Here is a 19,240-nt window from a genome sequence, read left to right on the forward strand (position 1 = left end):
GGATTGGTTTGGGAGGCAAATATGCATTGAATGGTTGAGTTCTGCCACTTTGGAAAAACTCAGGTTCGGCAGCCGAAGGGACTTTCGGCCGCCGAACCTGCCTATGGAGGCAAGCTTTCGGCTGCCGAACCCTGCCCCCGAAAGTGGATTTTCAGCTCTGGAGGGGAGATTCGGCTGCCGAAGGTGCCGCCGAACATGTATGAGTTTCGGCTCTGGAACCACTTTCGGCCACCGAAGGTGCCGCCGAAAGTGGCTGAGTTTCGGCTCTGGAAGGACTTTCGGCCGCCGAACCTGCCGCCGAAAGTGCCCTGTTCAGCCTTCCTTTGCATGTTTTCTATGATTGTTTTAAGGTGTTTTAGGGGGGTTTTAGGGAGTATTTTAGAGTCATGTTCATGTATGTTTGGTCCCTCATTTGAGTCCACCTGTGTAGGTTCGGATCCGAGGAACCAAGGACCCCAGCAGTGAGATAGCTGTTTCAGAGTCTTTTCAGAGCTAGCCTGAGGTGAGTAGAATGACTCTTTATGTTTCAAAGCAAATAATGAAAGTTTTAGCATGAATCACGCATCATGAATGCCGTGAGATATATTAGGTTGTTTGCATTAGAATTCACGAATATGTTGCATTGCATATTATGTTGTTGATGTGGATGAACATTGAGTGATCCATTAGCCCTCATATGGTATGATATGATGATGATACGGTATGGAAGTCCAGGAAGACCCATTCTACGTCCCTGGCACTATGTAAGAGAAAGTCCAGGAAGACTCATTCTACGTCCCTGGCACATTGGAATGTTATGATATGTTATGTAAGAGAAAGACCAGGACCCATTCTACGTTCTGGCACTAATGGAAATGAAGAGGGCTATTGGTGACAAGTTCATCCTTAAGGTGATTTGTTTGTGATGTGATGCATTTCATGAAAGCATGAACTTTAAATATAATATTTTATTATTCTGCTCACTGGGCTTTAGTAGCTCACCCCATTCCCTTAATCCCCCAGGTTTGCAGGTACAGGATAGACCAGGAAGTGAACAAGAGTAAAGTAATGTATTATGTAATAGCTAGATGTGGACATGAAAATGATGTAATATAAAGTATAGTAATGTATTGTAATGTAATGATGTATATTGAGGTTTAGAGTTGTGCTTGACCCTAGTATGTAAAGTTAATCCCTTTTTCACATGATCTTTTTAATGAAAAGTTTTAATGATGTTTATGTAAACCAAGCTTAATGTATGAGATGTTGCCCCATTCGAGCATTTGATGAGGGCTCCAGTGTGGGGTTTTATGTTTATGAGTTGTGCATGCACAGGTTGAGCTTGGTAAAAGAAAAAAAGTTTAAAGTTTTATGTATATGTTTGATCATGTATGGATTTAACAGGTATACAGGATGTATGTTAGGCTTGCTACGAGTCCCGGCGGCCTTATGCCGATCTGAATCCTAGCGCCGGTAGCGGTCCGGTTTTCGGGTCGTTACAGATTGGTATCAGAGCCCTAGGTTCATATGGTCGGACCTATAGTGTGTTGGGCTTATAGAGGTTATAGAAGGTCAAGCACAATAGAAAAATCATGTCCACTAGGATAGGATGTAGAGTCCTGTCTTGAATAATGATGTGAAATGCCATGATGTTATGCATGTGCATTGATGATATGCTATGTATGTGATGCGGGTTCATGTGTTTCCACATGAACCATTTGATGCTAATGTTTTATGTGATGTGTACTGTTTTTTCAGTAAAGCAAGATGAGAGGAACTCGTCGATCTGCAAGATTGACTGGAGTCCCACCAGAAAGTGAGGGCATGGATGCCCGTCCTCCTGCATTGCCAAGGGCAATGTCCTGCAGGTCTAGCAGGGAGAGAACATCAAGGGACCCTAGAAGGTCTTTTGATGTGAGCAGAAGGGGAACAGTTAAAGGTGGAATGTCAGAAGATGTGGGGGATGATATGGATGTGGATCAGAGGAGGGATGGCAGTCTTGGTGTGAGCATGTCTGAAGAGGGCATGGGAGAGTCTCAAGGAGGCACTCAGGCCTCGAGGTTTGTTTAGCCACCCCAGTACCCACCCTTTTCACAGAATCCCGGGAGGTACATCAGATTACCCCAGTTTTAACCCTTACCCTTCTCACATGCCATACCCACCTTTCTACCCACCATACCCACAGTACCCTATGTACCCACCCCCATCTTTCTATTCAGGTACAGCAAACCCTAACCCAGGGGATGTTGCACCTCCTCCACCACCAGCAGAACCTATGGTCCCAGAAACCCAAATGCCTAAACCTAGCTCATCTGGAGGGAGCAAGGTCAAGATGACCGACTACTTGAAGTTGGATGCTCCTAAGTATGAAACAGGTGATGACCTGTTTGAGTACCTCAGGACGGTCAAGATGATAACAGATGAGTTAGGGGCTGATGATAGTAGAGCCATTCAGTTGACTGGGTTCACAGTGAAGTGCAAGAAGGCCCGTGAGTGGTTTAAAAATTATGTGAACCCGAGGGTGGATAGCCTATCATGGGAGGAGTTTGCTAATGAGTTTGTTGTATGGGTTTTCCCTGATAGTTCAAGGGAGTTGAAGATGATTGAGTTCGAACAGCTAAGGCAGACGGAGGAAATGAGTGTAGATGAGTACACAGATAGGTTCTTGGAGCTGTTGCCGTTTGCAGGGCAAAATCTTAACACAGATCAGAAGAAGGCTAGGAGGTATATCATGAGGCTTCATTCAAGGTATTCCTCCTTGATCCAGTCAGCAGAGAGGGAGAGTTTCCATGCCATAGTGGATATGGCTCGGAGAATGGAGGCTAGTGTAATAATCGAAGGGAAGGTTAAGCAGTCAGTGGCACAGCCTTTTGGTTCCAAGACCACAGGTGGGGGAAAGTTAGACCCTTCTTCTTTGAGTGCAGCAGCTTCAGGCAGTAAGAGGTGGGGTAATACCACCAAGAAGTCAAAGAAGAACAAGTTCTGGAACAAGATCAAGTCAGGTCTGGGATTAGGAAGTGGCTCGAGCTCAGGTGCAGACAGTGCAGTATGTATGAAGTGTGGGAAGCCGCACAAGGGAGTATGTCGGTTTGGGACGACAGCCTACTTCAGGTGCGGGCAGGAGGGACACATGGCACGTGAGTGTCCTAGAGCAGCTTTTATGGCACAGTCCCAGCAGACAGCTTCTGGTAGTGTGGCTCAGCCAGCAGCTCCAGCCTCGACTCAGGCCAGTGGCAGAGGCAGAGGGAGAGGGACAACCTCTTCTTCAGCGGGTTTCAGGGGTGAAGGTCCATCAGCTCCAGCACGGATCTTCACCATGACACAACAGGAGGCAAATGCATCAAACACCGTGGTGTCAGGTAATCTCATCATTGGTTGTTCAGATGTTTATGCCTTAATGGACCCTGGTGCATCTCATTCTTTTATTGCTCCGAGAGCCGTCGAGAGGTTGGGTTTGATGATCTCTGGGTTAGAGTGTCCCCTATGGGTCAGTGGACTCAAGTGTGATCCATCAGTGGCGGAGTCAGTCTGTCGGTTTTGTCCAGCTTTTATAGAGGGAAGATACCTTCCAGCCGACCTAGTGGTTCTAGATTTGACGGATTTTGATGTCATTCTAGGGATGGATTGGCTGTCTACCCATAGTGTAACGACCCGAAAATCCGGACCGCTACCGGCGCTAGGATCCAGATCGGCATAAGGCCGCCGGGACCCGTAGCAAGCCTACTATGCATCCTGTACAGCTGGTATAATCCCAAACATGATCAAACATATCCATAAAACATTTAAAACTTTACCTTTAACCAGTTTGACCTGTGTATGCACTATGACTGAACTCATAGAACTCTTAGGGTCAGCATACCCTATGTCAAACTCGGTCCATCACATGTAACAACATAAAATAAAACTCATGTACAAAGGGATTAACCAACTCGGGCCAAGCACAATACTATAACTCTGAACATATAACATAATATCATTATGCAATACAACTCTTTTACATCCTTACATAACTTTACATTACATCATGTCCACTACTATTCTATTACATATCATGACCATGGACGTAACCTGCTGATCTCCTGACTATCTCTGACCCTGCAAACCTGGGGTTAGGGGAGAGGGGTGAGCTAAAAAGCCCAGTGAGCAGAAACCATAAAAGAAAACAGTTCATTTTAAAGTATGCTATCATGGAATGCGTCACATCACAAATATATCACCTCAAGGATGAATCTGTCACCAATAGCCCTCTACATATCAATCTCGTACCATAACAAGTCAACAATGCTTTATGCCAGGGGCGATACGGCCACGCCTGGACTTTACATACTTTATGCCAGGGGCGATACGGCCACACCTGGACTTCTCATACTATATGCCAGGGGCGATACGGCCACGCCTGGGCTTCTCATCTCATATCATATCATACATGCCATATCATATCAATTCATATCATGTCATAACATATTGAGGGCTAGAGGATCATCCAGTATCCATCCACATCATCATCATCGTATTATGCAATGCATCATATTCGTGAATTCTAATGCAAACAACCTATTACATAACATGGTATTCATGATGCATGAACATGCTTGAACATGCTGAAAACATTTGATTTAAAACATAAGGGTTAGTTCCACTCACCTCTGGCTAGCTCTGGACTAACTCTGAAGCAGCTAACACTGCTAAACACCTCGGTTCCTCGGGTCCGATCTTACACAGGTGGACTCTAGTGAGGTGCCAAACATACTCTAAACAATACATAAACAACTCCCCAAAAACCCCTAAAACATCACTTAAACATGCATAGAAAACACTCATGAAAAGGCTGGACAGGGCACTTTCGGCGGCACTTTCGGCGGCCGAAGGTCCCTTCCAGAGACGAAAGTCAGGCAAGTTCGGCGGCACCTTCGGCGGCCGAACCCTCTCTCCAGAGACGAAAGTCAGGCACTTTCGGCGGCCGAACATCACCTTCGGCGGTCGAAAGTCTGCTTTCAAGACAAAACTCAACTTTCGGGGGCAAGGTTAGGCGGCCAATCCATGCGTCCTCAGGCAGGTTCGGCGGCCGAAACCACCTTCGGCGGCCGAACCTGAGTTCATCCAGAACTCAGCCTTTGTGCATTTCAAGCCTCCCAAACCTTCCATACACCCCAAAACAAGCATCCAACTTCTCAAACACATGCATACATCCTCAACCATGCACAAGGGAGCTCAAACAAGCTTAAACTCCCAAAAACAACATCTAAAGCATACATAGATAGTTTATGACCCACATAGGCAAAAACCATCAAAACAAACCAAACCTCACATACTCTCTCCCAATCATGCATACTCTCTCCCATATGCTCAAGGGGCTTGAAAACTAACCTAAACCCCAACACAAACATCACATGAACATACATTATCATACATTGGGCATAAAACCCACATAAACCCTAACATGCATATCTACCCATCAAAACCATCTTAAAACTTCATGAAACGTAAAGAAAAGCATAGATCCACACTTACCTCTTGAAGATCGAGGGTTGGTGCAACCCAAAGCTTGAGATGTGGAGAACCCAAACTCTTAAAGTCTCCAAGCTCTCCAAACCTTGATCCAAGCTTTAAAACTCTTCAAAACAACCATATAGCTTATAAAACGTGAAGGATTTGAAGAAAAAGCAAGAAAACGACTAGAGGAGGACATGAACACACCTGAGCTCGAGAATGGGGAGAAAACTCGCCCATTTTCGGTCTGAGGGGCTTTTATAGGTGGCCAGCCAAACCTCCTTCGGCGGCCTAACGTGCAAGCAAAACACCCCCATGTTCGGCGGCCGAACTTGAGGTTCGGCGACCGAACCTGGTTTGTTCAAACATAGCTTTCGGAGGCCAAAAGCGCTCCCAAAACCAACTCATGTTCGGCGGCCGAACTTCACTTTCGGGGGCCGAACCTGGCAAAAACCTCCTTGGTCTTTTCTTTTCAAAACTCACTTCTTTTTCATTTAAAACCATGAAATCAGTAAAAAAAATCATTTTAGAAATCACATTTTACCCCTCTAGAAGACTCTGGCATCATCAAAATTCCATATTCCAACGGGGATTCCGCCGGAAGGTAGGGATTCCGATGCCGGAATCTAGCCGGGTATTACACATAGTGCTACCATAGACTGCAGAGACAAGGTAGTCAGGTTTAGAGGTCAGGATGGGTCAGAGGTTGTCTTCAGAGGAGACAGGAGGGGTACACCTAGAGGTTTGATATCAGCCCTACAGGCTCGTAGGTTGCTCAGGAGGGGTTGTTAGGGGTTTTTAGCTCATGTGAGAGAGCTGGATAGTCATGTCAGAGAGCCCGCCTCAGTGCCCATGGTCAGTGAGTTTTTAGATGTCTTCCCAGACGAGCTGCCAGGTTTACCACCTGCTAGGGAGATAGAGTTCGAAATTGAGTTGATGCCTGGAATCAGACCGATCTCTATCCCTCCCTACAGGATGGCGCCAACAGAATTGAAGGAGCTTAAGGAACAGTTGCAAGAGCTGGTAGATAAGGGTTTCATCCGATCAAGTACCTCACCTTGGGGCGCTCCAGTGCTGTTTGTGAAAAAGAAGGATGGATCCCTTAGACTTTGTATCGACTACAAGCAGTTGAACAAAGTCACTACCAAGAATAAGTACCCGTTGCCTAGGATCGACGATCTATTTGACCAGCTAGCAGGAGCAGGTTGTTTCTCCAAGATAGATCTGAGATCCGGGTACTATCAGCTGAGGATAAGAGAAGAGGAGGTGCCGAAGACGGCGTTCAGAACCAGATATGGGCACTATGAGTTCTTTGTGATGCCGTTCGGGTTAACTAATGCCCCTGTAGCATTCATGGATCTCATGAATAGAGTTTTCAGTCAGTATCTGGATCACTTTGTTATTGTCTTCATATATGATATCTTAGTGTGTTCCAGGAATGCAGAGGAGCATACTGACAGAGCATAATTTAGTCCATATTATCAAGATATTATTGATATTTATTTACACCTTTTCTACCTAATTTTGTGGTTTTAATCATGTTTTGCAAATATTAGGTGTAAAGAGACAATCTGGAGAAAATGCTCTTAAAACTGCCAAAAAGTGCCAAATATGGAAAGTTCCAGAAAAGGAAAGTTTTCATATATGGAAAGTTCCAAATAAGGAAAGTTTTCATATATGGAAAGTGCCAAATAAGGAAAGAGTCAGAAAGCACAGTCAGCAAACTGTCCGAAATTCGAACTGCAGAATCTTTCCTGCCTTATTTAGAACATGTGCCAAGAAAGGAAAGTTTTCAAATAAGGAAAGTTTTCAGAAAAGGAAAGTCTTCAAATGAGGAAAGTGCATAAGCAAAAGCAAATAAGGAAAGCTCAGTCAGAAGATTATTTGAAATTCAAATCGCATATCTTTCTTTCCTTGTTCGAAGATGTGCACATACTGCAGGAGTCAAATCTTCCAATTTAGGCAGTAAGATCTCATGAAGGCACATTTGCCTCTTCTGCGTTCAGCATTCAAAATTCAAACGAAGGCTCCACCTAAAAAGGAAAGACTGGACAGATATCTTTCCACTTCTGCACATTAATGACTACATTCTCCTGCCTCTTCTGCAATCCATGCGCGCGCCACCTCTTCTGGAAGCACGATCCGTGCGTCCTTCCTCTTCTGAAAGCCTTGGTACGTGCATATTTCCTTATGAACATCAAGCCACGACTTTTCTTCCTCTATTGGCAGCCTTGGATCGCTCTTCTCTCCTTTTCAAGCACAAGGTACGCTCCTTTCCTATTCTGAAGGCAATCTGCGCGCCAACTTCCTTCTGAAGCCTTGCAGTCCGATTCTTTCCTCTTCTGCAATAACTTGGGCAGCCAGTTGAGCATGGGCAGCACCTTGGGCAGCCTCTATACTAATTAGGAAGCAAGGTCAGCATCTAAACTTATTTAGGAAGCACAATCTGCGCCTCCTTCCCTTTCTGAGACCAAACCGCGTGCACCAACTTCCTTCCGCAGTGCATTTTCGCGCAGCCTTCCTTCTGAAGCCGAAAAGCGGGATTCTTTCCTTTTCAGACACATCTTGGGCAGCAAATACCTCTTGGGCAGTAAGTATGACCTAGGGCAACACTTTTCAACTATAAAAAGCCACATAAGAAGCCTCTACATGGTCTTTTAAGCTCCCCTTGGGAGACACCTACGAAATTCACATCTCTTCTTCTACCTTTCTTCTTTTATTTTATTTTTTATTTTGTTTCAGCCATGAGAGGCTGAAACCTTTTATTCTAGTTGAAGAGCAAGTGAAGCTTTAGTTGTATTGTGGATTGGGAGACTTGGACTACATTGTTTATCTTTTTGTTATTCAGTATTCTTGTGATTTCATGCTTAAGGACATTATTGCTTTGTTATTTAAGATCTCCATTGATTTTTGTTGCAAAGTGATATATTGTTGGTTTGAATGATTTTAAGTCTGTAATTGCTTGAATTGTATAAACATAAGAACACTTGGTGCACAACCAAGGAAATTGCATGATCTAGTGTTGTCTCCATGCATGTGGGTGACTAGAATTGGTTCTCTCTATTTCTTTATGCGATTGACTATTGTATAAGGCCTGTGGCTCAAAGACGTTCTTTGGCAATTGTTAATTAGTAATTAATTGGAGGACTTTCCCTAATTGATTTAATCTAAAAGGAGAGATAATGGTGGTGAGAAGCTTCTTCCATCACCATGACCAATTTATTGAATCAATCAAAAGAAACTAAGTGTCAATGATCAATCCCATCAACTAAAGTGGATCTAATTCTTCAACTAGAGCTTTTCTCATATTTATTTTCTCTTTATTTTATTATTCGCTTTATTTTTATTGCTTTCATTATTAGTTTAATCCCATCAATCTTAAAACCCACCTTTTTACTTTACTTGCAATTTATTTTCATTGTCTATTTATTTTCTGTTTGTTTATTTGGTCTTGATAAGGAAAATAGGTAAGTATCAATTCCCTGTGGATTCGATCCTTTCACCACTATCTACAGTTGTAAAATTGTTGGTAGCTGAATTGTATTATTTTTGACCGGCCTCGACAACCGCTCTGTCAAAATTGGCGCCGTTGCCGGGGAATTGATCTAACTCATTTATTTTTCTTTCAGGACCTGATCTGTACTGCAAAGAACACCCTATCGCGGATCTGAACAAAAAAAAAAAAAGAAATTTAGCGCAAAAAGCTTGCCACCGCAGATCTGAATCATAGATGAGGTATGTACATCTGTTCGTTGTTCCCAACTTTCTAAACTAATCTCTGCTGTGAGAATTTTTGTTATAGGCCAAGCTGAACAAACCCAACCAATACCTCAAGGTTTCAATACTGATCTTTGGGAGAAATTGAAGGCTTTGCGACATTTCCAACAGGAAGTAGATCAAATAGCCCAACAAGCACTTGCATTTGAAGGACCCTATAGACAGCCAAGACATGATCCCAACCTTGACACATACAATCCATATTGGGGAGACCAACCGAACTTTGACTATGATTGGGATAACTACTACCAAGCCCAACCAGCACCTGCAAGTTCAGAACCTACCATTGGTGAGTTAGTGAAGATGGCGCAAATGATGCAACAGCAGGTGAATCAATTGAAGACGGTCATAAAGGAAGAGCTTCAAGATGTGTGGGATGATGATGAAAGTTGGCAAATGCAAGAACAAGTTGCTGAAGAAACACAACCAGAATACTGTTTGTCCAAACCAACTGACCAAACAGAACTTGTTGATAATTCAGATATCATTGATTGTTTGAGCAAAGATGTTTTTGATATAAAAGATGATATTCTAACCAATAATTCATGCAGGGAGGCTAGCCAAGAAGATGAAAAAAGCCAGAAAGAGCCAGAACTGAAAGAAACTGACTGTTGCATCCAACAGGTGGACTGCAGCCATACGCAGAATGAACAGAAACAGATCGCACCACTTCAGCTTGGTGCGCAGATCAGCCTTGCGCAGACTGAAACCACCATCTTTTGGCCGCCGAACTCCACCACCTTTCGACTGCCGAACTTCACCACCTTTCGGCTGCCGAACTTCACCACCATTCGGACGCCGAACCTCTCACTACAGCTTCCATCGCAGCACCTGCAGCCTTCGGCGCAAAAAGAGGAAGTTGAATCCAATTCAGCCATTCCTCCATCGCAGAAAGCCCATGCACACAATGAACAAGTGGAAATCCAATATCCAAAACCAAAGGAGCATGCAGATCTATGCTTTCCCAAACCTCCGGATAAGGTAGAGTTTGTTTTGTCTGAATTCAATACTAAATTGCAGCTAGCCATAGAGAAACATGAATTGGAGTTCAAAGTGCTGTCAAATCATCTCAAAAATGCAAACATAAGGGCAAGAGGCACACCTCATCTGAAAGAGGAGAAGCTAATCATGTTGCTTCATGAGTACATGAAAGAAATAAGATGGGTTATGACCAAATCAAAAGGCGTGCTACACTATTCACTTAATTCTGTTGGGACCCTTTTTCCTCCCCCAATTACTTGAGGCAACTTGCCAAGTGGATCGCACCATGCCAACCACACCAAAGGGAAGTACTCAGTTTCTTTGTTCTTTTATGTTTTCTATACATTGAGGACAATGCATGATTTAGGTGTGGGGGTGCGGATCTCTGAAATTTTTAATTTTTTGCTTTAGACACATTTTTCCTTTCAGTTTGCATTTTCCTTTCAATTTTTTTTCTTTTAGTTTGCATTTTTTTTTTCAGTTTTCCTTTCAGTTTGTGTTTGATCAACCACGGTCTTCTTCTTTTTTATTGCTTTACTCAAATTGATGAACTATGTTCGATGAGCTTTCTTTCCATGACCCCATTGATGTGATGACTCTTTAAACCTAGGTTGAATCAATTGCAATGAGATATATTCATGTTTGGGAATTGGTTTTTGAATAGAATCTTTGAGCTTGCCATGGTGAAAAATATATTGATGACACTCATTTGAGAGAATGAATTAATTGATGTGTGAATGAACTTAACATGACTTGTTTTAGCAATTGGTGTTGATTTGCCCAAATCATTGAGAAAAAGAAATTCAGAAAAGGCCTAGACTTCATGAGCACAAATTGAAAACTGTTCCAATGGTCAAAAGACTATGAACAGAGCTAGTAGCCACTTGGACAGGTAACCAACTGAATAACTGGGGGTGGGTATCACCAATATGTACCTTCACGTCAAAAGGTTTGTGACTTTTTCAAGCAAGTTTAAAGTGCAAAAAGGCTGAATAAAGTACTTCGAGGTAAGGGCAAGTCACTCTGAAAGCTAGAATATGTCTTAATTGAACAAGAACTTGTGCATGTATGATCTCTCTCTTGAGTAAAACCGATCCTAGCCATGGTAAGTAAAGGGAGACAAGGAAAGAGGTAAGTAACCTTGATGCATATATTCTTTATTGCAATGCTTCAAAATAGGGGTTTAGAGTAAGAGCTTAAGTGGACATAAAGGATCAAAGCAAAGAGAGTTTGTTTAACTATGTTTGTTTGCTTGAGGACAAGCAAAAGGCTAGGTGTGGGGGTATTTGACAGAGCATAATTTAGTCCATATTATCATGATATTATTGATGTTTATTTACACCTTTTCTACCTAATTTTGTGGTTTTAATCATGTTTTGCAAATATTAGGTGTAAAGAGACAATCTGGAGAAAATGCTCTTAAAACTGACAAAAAGTGCCAAATATAGAAAGTTCTAGAAAAGGAAAGTTTTCATATATGGAAAGTTCCAAATAAGGAAAGTTTTCATATATGGAAAGTGCCAAATAAGGAAAGAGTCAGAAAGCACAGTCAGCAAACTGTCCGAAATTCGAACTGCAGAATCTTTCCTGCCTTATTTAGAACATGTGCCAAGAAAAAAAAGTTTTCAAATAAGGCAAGTTTTCAGAAAAGGAAAGTCTTCAAATGAGGAAAGTGCACAAGCAAAAGCAAATAAGGAAAGCTCAGTCAGAAGATTATTTGAAATTCAAATCGCATATCTTTCTTTCCTTGTTCGAAGATGTGCACATACTGCAGGAGTCAAATCTTCCAATTTAGGCAGTAAGATCTCATGAAGACACATTTGCCTCTTCTGCGTTCAGCATTCAAAATTCAAACGAAGGCTCCACCTAAAAAAGAAAGACTGGACAGATATCTTTCCACTTCTGCACATTAATGACTGCATTCTCCTGCCTCTTCTGCAATCCATACATGCGCCACCTCTTCTGGAAGCACGATCCGTGCATCCTTCCTCTTCTGAAAGCCTTGGTACGTGCATATTTCCTTATGAACATCAAGCCACGACTTTTCTTCCTCTATTGGCAGCCTTGGATCGCTCTTCCTTCCTTTTCAAGCACAAGGTACGCTCCTTTCCTATTCTGAAGGCAATCTGCGCGCCAACTTCCTTCTGAAGCCTTGCAGTCCGATTCTTTCCTCTTCTGCAATAACTTGGGCAGCCAGTTGAGCATGGGCAGCACCTTGGGCAGCCTCTATACTAATTAGGAAGCAAGGTTAGCATCTAAACTTATTTAGGAAGCATAATCTGCGCCTCCTTCCCTTTCTGAGACCAAACCGCGTGCACCAACTTCCTTCTGCAGTGCATTTTCGCGCAGCCTTCCTTCTGAAGCCGAAAAGCGGGATTCTTTCCTTTTCAGACACATCTTGGGCAGCAAATACCTCTTGGGCAGTAAGTATGACCTAGGGCAACACTTTTCAACTATAAAAAGCCACATAAGAAGCCTCTACATGGTCTTTTAAGCTCCCCTTGGGAGACACCTACGAAATTCACATCTCTTCTTCTACCTTTCTTCTTTTATTTTATTTTTTATTTTGTTTCAGCCATGAGAGGCTGAAACCTTTTATTCTAGTTGAAGAGCAAGTGAAGCTTTAGTTGTATTGTGGATTGAGAGACTTGGACTACATTGTTTATCTTTTTGTTATTCAGTATTCTTGTGATTTCATGCTTAAGGACATTATTGCTTTGTTATTTAAGATTTCCATTGATTTTTGTTGCAAAGTGATATATTGTTGGTTTGAATGATTTTAAGTCCGTAATTGCTTGAATTGTTTAAACATAAGAACACTTGGTGCACAACCAAGGAAATTGCATGATCTAGTGTTGTCTCCATGCATATGGGTGACTAGAATTGGTTCTCTCTATTTCTTTATGCGATTGACTATTGTATAAGGCCTGTGGCTCAAAGACGTTCTTTGACAATTGTTAATTAGTAATTAATTGGTGGACTTTCCCTAATTGATTTAATCTAAAAGGAGAGATAATGGTGGTGAGAAGCTTCTTCCATCACCATGACCAATTTATTGAATCAATCAAAAGAAACTAAGTGTCAATGATCAATCCCATCAACTAAAGTGGATCTAATTCTTCAACTAGAGCTTTTCTCATATTTATTTTCTCTTTATTTTATTATTCGCTTTATTTTTATTGCTTTCATTATTAGTTTAATCCCATCAATCTCAAAACCCCCCCCTTTTTACTTTACTTGCAATTTATTTTCATTGTCTATTTATTTTCTGTTTGTTTATTTGGTCTTGATAAGGAAAATAGGTAAGTATCAATTCCCTGTGGATTCGATCCTTTCACCACTATCTACAGTTGTAAAATTGTTGGTAGCTGAATTGTATTATTTTTGACCGGCCTCGACAACCGCTCTGTCACATGCCCATCTGACAGAACGGTTGTCGAAGCCGGTCAAAATAATCAATTCAGTTATCAACAATTTAAATACTGTAGATAGTGGTGAAAGGATCGTATCCACAGGGAATTGATACTTATTTACCTTCCTTGAGTAGACCGAATTAAAAAGAGTAGAAAAGAAAAGAAAGCGCAAGTGCATGTAAAGTAAAAATGGGGGGTTTTGAGATTGATTTGTTTAAACTAATGAAAAGAGCAATTAAAAAGAAAGCATATGGTAAATTAAGGGTAAAACAATGATGGTAAAAGCTCTAGTTGAAGATTCAGATTCACGTTAGTTGATGGGATTGATCATTGACTCATATGTTCCTTTGTTGATTCAATAAATTGGCCATGGAGATTGAAGAAGCTTCTCACATCCATCGTCTCTCTTTAATATTAAATCAATTAGGGAAAGTCCTCCAATTAATTACTAATTAACAATTGCCAAAGAACGTCTTTGAGCCTAAGGCCTTTTACAATAGTCAATCGCATAAAGATATAGAGAGAACCAATTCTAGTCACCCACTCGCATGGAGACAACACTAGATCATGCAATTTCCTTGGTTGCGCACCAATTGTTCTTATGTTTAAACAATTCAAGCAATTACGGACTTAAAATCATTCAAACCAACAATATATCACTTTGCAACAAAAATCAATAGAGATCTTAAATAACAAAGCAATAATGTCCTTAAGCATGAAATCACAAGAATACTAAATAACAAAAAGATAAACAATGTAGTCCAAGTCTCTCAATCCACAATACAACTAAAGCTTCACTTGTTCTTCAACTAGAATGAAAGGGTTTCAGCCACTCATGGCTGAAACAAAAACCATAAAGAAAGGTAGAAGAAGAGAAGAGGAAGCCGAAGGTGATGGAGGTGCGGCGGCCGAAGGTGTGCCCGAACTTGAAGAAGGAGAAAGAGAAGTGAACCGAAGAGAGCCTGGCAGCCAATGAACGTACCTTTTTATATAGTTTAGGTGCTGCCCTAGGTCTTCTTTTCTTCCTAATTAGTGTAGAGGCTGCCCATATTGTTGCAGAAGAGGAAAGAATCGGATTGCATGCACTTCAGAAGGCAGGTGCGCGCAGATGGCTTTCGGAATAAGAAAGGAGCGTACCTTGTGCCTGAAAAGGAAGGAAGAGTGATCCAAGGATACCAGAAGAGGAAGGAGGCGTGCTCATGTCTTCAGAAGGAAGGTTGCGCGCAGCTTGGTCTTGATCAGGAAGGAGAGGTGCGCGGATTTGAATGCAGAAGGAAGGTGGTGCGTAGATTGTCTCGGTATAGGCAGTATATGCTGTCCAAACTTCCTATTTAGATGGCGCCTCTTTTGAATCTTGAACCTAGACTGAATAAAGGCCAAGTGCATTGAGATTTCCTTCCTGAATAGAGAGTGGCGCGCGGATCATGTTGCAGAAGGCAAGTAGTGCGCAGTCATTGAATGCAAAAGGGAAAGTGGATCTGCCGAGTCTTTCCTTTTTAGGTGGAGCCTTCGTTTGAATTTTAAACGCTGAATGCAGAAGAGGCAAGCGTACCTTGATGAGACCTTGCTGCCTAAATTGGAAGATTTGACTGCTGCAGTATGTGCACATCTTTGAATAAGGAAAGAAAGATTTGCGATTCGAAATTCAAATAATTTCCTGACTGAGCTTTCCTTATTTGCTTTTGTCTCTGCACTTTCCTCATTTGAAGACTTTCCTTTTCTGAAAACCTGCCTTATTTGAAAACTTTCCTTTCTTGGCACGTGTTCTAAATAAGGCAGGAGAGATTCTGCAGTTTGAATTTCGGATAGTTTGCTGGTTGTGCCTTCTGATACTTTCCTTATTTGGCACTTTCCATATATGAAAACTTTCCTTATTTGGAACTTTCCATATATGAAAACTTTCATTTTCTAGAACTTTCCATATTTGGCACTTTTTGGCAGTTTTAAGAGCATTTTCTCCAGATTGTCTTTTCACACCTAATTTCTGCAAAACATGAACAAAACCACAAAATTAGGCAGAAAAGGTGCAAATAAACATCATTAAGATCATGATAATATGGCCTAAATTATGCTCTGTCACCATCATCTGAGGTTAGTCTTGCAGACCTTGAGGGAACACGGCTTGTATGCCAAGTTCTCTAAGTGCGAGTTCTAGTTGAGGAGCATTTCATTCTTGGAGCATGTGGTGTCAGAAAATGGAATCGAAGTAGACCCCAAGAAGGTGGAAGCTGTAGCCAGCTGGCCTAGACCCACTACAGTGACAGAAATCAAGAGCTTTTTGGGTTTAGCAGGTTACTACAGGAGGTTCGTTCAGGACTTCTCTAAGATTGCAGCTCCTATGACCAGACTGACTAAGAAGAATCAGAGGTTTGTGTGGACTGACCAGTGTGAAGAGAGCTTCGAAGAGCTGAAGAAAAGGTTGACGTCGGCACCGGTGTTAGCTCTGCCTACCAGTAATGAAGACTTCACAGTGTATTGTGATGCGTCCCGAGTGGGACTGGGTTGTGTATTGATGCAGAATGAAAGGGTGATTGCTTATGCTTCTAGGCAGTTGAAGAAGCACGAGTTGAATTACCCTACACATGACCTAAAGATGGCAGCAGTAATCTTTGCACTCAAGATGTGGAGGCATTACCTCTATGGGGTAAAATGTGAGATCTTCACAGATCATAAAAGCTTGCAGTACATCTTGAGTCAGAGAGAGTTGAACCTGAGGTAGAGAAGATGGGTGGAACTGCTTAGTGACTATGATTGCAAGATTCAGTACCATCCGGTTAAGGCGAATGTTGTGGCAGACGCCTTAAGCCGGAAATCACTTGGCAGTCTATCCCATATCACAGCAGAGAGGAGGCCGGTGGTGAAAGAGTTTCACAAACTCATTAATGAAGGTTTGCAATTGGAGTTGTCTGGTACAGGCGCTTTGATAGCCCAGATTAGAGTGACACTTGTGTTTCTGGAGTAGGTGGCTCAAAAACAGCATGAGGACTCAGAGTTAGTGAAGATTGCCAGGACTGTTCAGTCAGGCAAGAACGAAGAGTTCAGATTTGACAGCAAAGGGGTTCTCCGCTATGGGAATAGATTGTGTGTACCATATGACGTGGGTCTGAAGGGAGACATTATGAAGGAAGCTCATAATGCCAGATACAGTGTTCACCCTGGAGCCACCAAGATGTACCAAGATCTGAAGAGAGTTTATTGGTGGCCAGCTATGAAGAGAGAAGTGGCACAGTTCGTGTCAGCCTGCGAAGTATGTCAGAGGGTGAAGCTGGAACATCAGAAGCCGGCTGGAATGCTTAACCCACTGCCGATTTCAGAGTGGAAATGAAAGAATATAGCTATGGATTTCGTAGTGGGGTTACCGGCGACGTCCAACAGATTGGACTCCATATGGGTGATTGTGGACAGACTGACCAAATCTGCTCACTTCGTCCCTGTCAGGAGTGGCTATTCTGTGGACAAATTGGCGCAGGTGTTTGTTGATGAAGTGGTCAGGTTGCATAGGACTCCTTGTAATACCCGGCGAGAGTCCGGCATCGGAATTTCTATCGTCCGGTGGACGTTCTACTGTCGGAATGCTCTGGAAGGGTTTGGGATATGTTTTGCTATGTTTGTTTAAGAGGTTTTAATGGTTTTACGCATAAAGGAAATGAGTTTTTGAAAGAAAAGCACCAAGGGAGAAAAGCCAAGGTTCGGCCGCCGAAGGTGACTTTCGACCGCTGAACGTGCATGGCATTCGGGTTCTCCTTCGGCCGCCGTAGTTGGTCTGGCCAGCCAACTATAAAAGGCCCTAGGTCGGTCAAATGGATAAGATTTTCTTTCCATTTGCACGAGCTGAGGTGAGACTTGATCTTCCTTGGGTGATTTATGTGTTTTCTCAAATCTTTCATGGTTTTGATGGATTTTCATGTGGTTTTGAAGTTTTTGAGCAAAAGAGCAAGTTTGGAAGCTTGGAGACTTTGAGAGAGGATTTCTCCATAACTCCACGTAGGGATCGTTCAATCTCTTGTTTGGAAGAGGTAAATGAAGATCCTGAACTTCCTTTCTTGCTTTTTGAAGGTTTGATGGGAGTTTTATGGGTAGGTATGTATGTTTAGGTTAAGGGAGGTTTTTGGTGATCTTTGTGTTCAAGCATGTTTAAGTGTTGTTTGCTAGGTTTGGTTGAGGTTTAGGATAGGTTTGGACCTCTTTATGCATGTTATATGGGATGTGCTAGTTGGGAGTATTTGATATGCATGTTGGATAGGTTTTTGGGTAAGTTTTGCATGAAACAGAGTAGGCTTATGCCCAACAGACAAAGCCAGGTTCGGCCGCCGAAGGAAGGTTCGGCCGCCGAACCCCTTGTGGAGGCAGTTTCGGCTGCCAAAGCTTGCCCCCGAACATTTGGACTTTCGTCTCTGGAGGCAAGGTTCGGCCGCCGAAAGTGCCGCCGAAGGTTGAGTTTCGTCTCTGGACGAGACTTTCGGCTGCCGAAAGTGCCGCCGAACATGCATGAGTTTCATCTCTGGAGAGGGGTTTCGGCCGCCGAACCTGCCGCCGAAAGTGCCCTGTCCAGCTTTCTTTTGCATGTTTTATGTGATTGTCTTAGAATCTTTTAGAGGGTTTTTGGGGAGTTTCTTAGAGATGTTCTTGAGTTAGTTTGGTCCCTCATTTGAGTCCACCTGTGTAGGTACGGACCAGAGGAACCCCAGAGAGCAACAGTGAACACTGCTTCAAAACCTGCAGAGTCAGCCAAAGGTGAGTGGAACTCCTCTTTTCCAAACTAAACTGCTTTTAGCATATGTCATGCATCATAATGCTTATAGTAGGATGAGTGCATTAGTTTCACGAATATGACGCATTGCATAATACAATGAACATGATGAGGTAGATAGACCAAGGCGACTCCAATAGCCCTAGCTCTGTTATAAGACCTGACCGGGCCAGGCAGCCATCTGTAGGTAAGACCTGGCTGGGCCAGGCAGCAGAGATAGTAAGACCTGGCTGGGCCAGGCAGGCAGAGTTTGTAAGACCTGGCCAGGCCAGGCATACTGAGGTTGTAAGACCTGGCTGGGCCAGGCATCCTTACATTGGGAGTTTTGGTGGTCATGTCTATCCCTGAGATGATGTGATGTGATGCATTCCATGAGATCATGTTTTCCTAACACGTTTTATAATTCTGCTCATTGGGCTTGTATAGCTCATCCCTCTCCCTTAACCCCAGTCTTGCAAGTTCAGTTTCTAGAGGGAGTCCAGCAGGGTATGGAAGGAGAAGAGTTATGTAATAGCTAGTATGGACATGTACTTGTACAGAGATCGTTATTGTGTAATAAGATGTATAGAATTGTGCTTGACCAGTTGTAGTAATCCCTTTTGTATATACATGGTCAGTTTATGTTTATGTTTGTCTTTTATATATATGAGAAAACCAGGCTTAACATTATGAGTTCAACCCGCCTAGAGAAATGATGAGAGCTCTAGTAGGGGTGTTTTTTAGTATAGAGATAGTGCATGCACAGGTTAAGCCTTGGAGCAAAGAACAGTTTTAATTGTTTTACAGCATATGTAAGATCATGTATGGGATTTCACAGGTACACAGAGTTCACAGGAGGCTTGCTACGGGT

The sequence above is a fragment of the Manihot esculenta genome, chromosome 14 (assembly GCF_001659605.2).
Source record: "Manihot esculenta cultivar AM560-2 chromosome 14, M.esculenta_v8, whole genome shotgun sequence".
In the NCBI taxonomy this organism is placed as follows: Eukaryota; Viridiplantae; Streptophyta; class Magnoliopsida; order Malpighiales; family Euphorbiaceae; genus Manihot; species Manihot esculenta.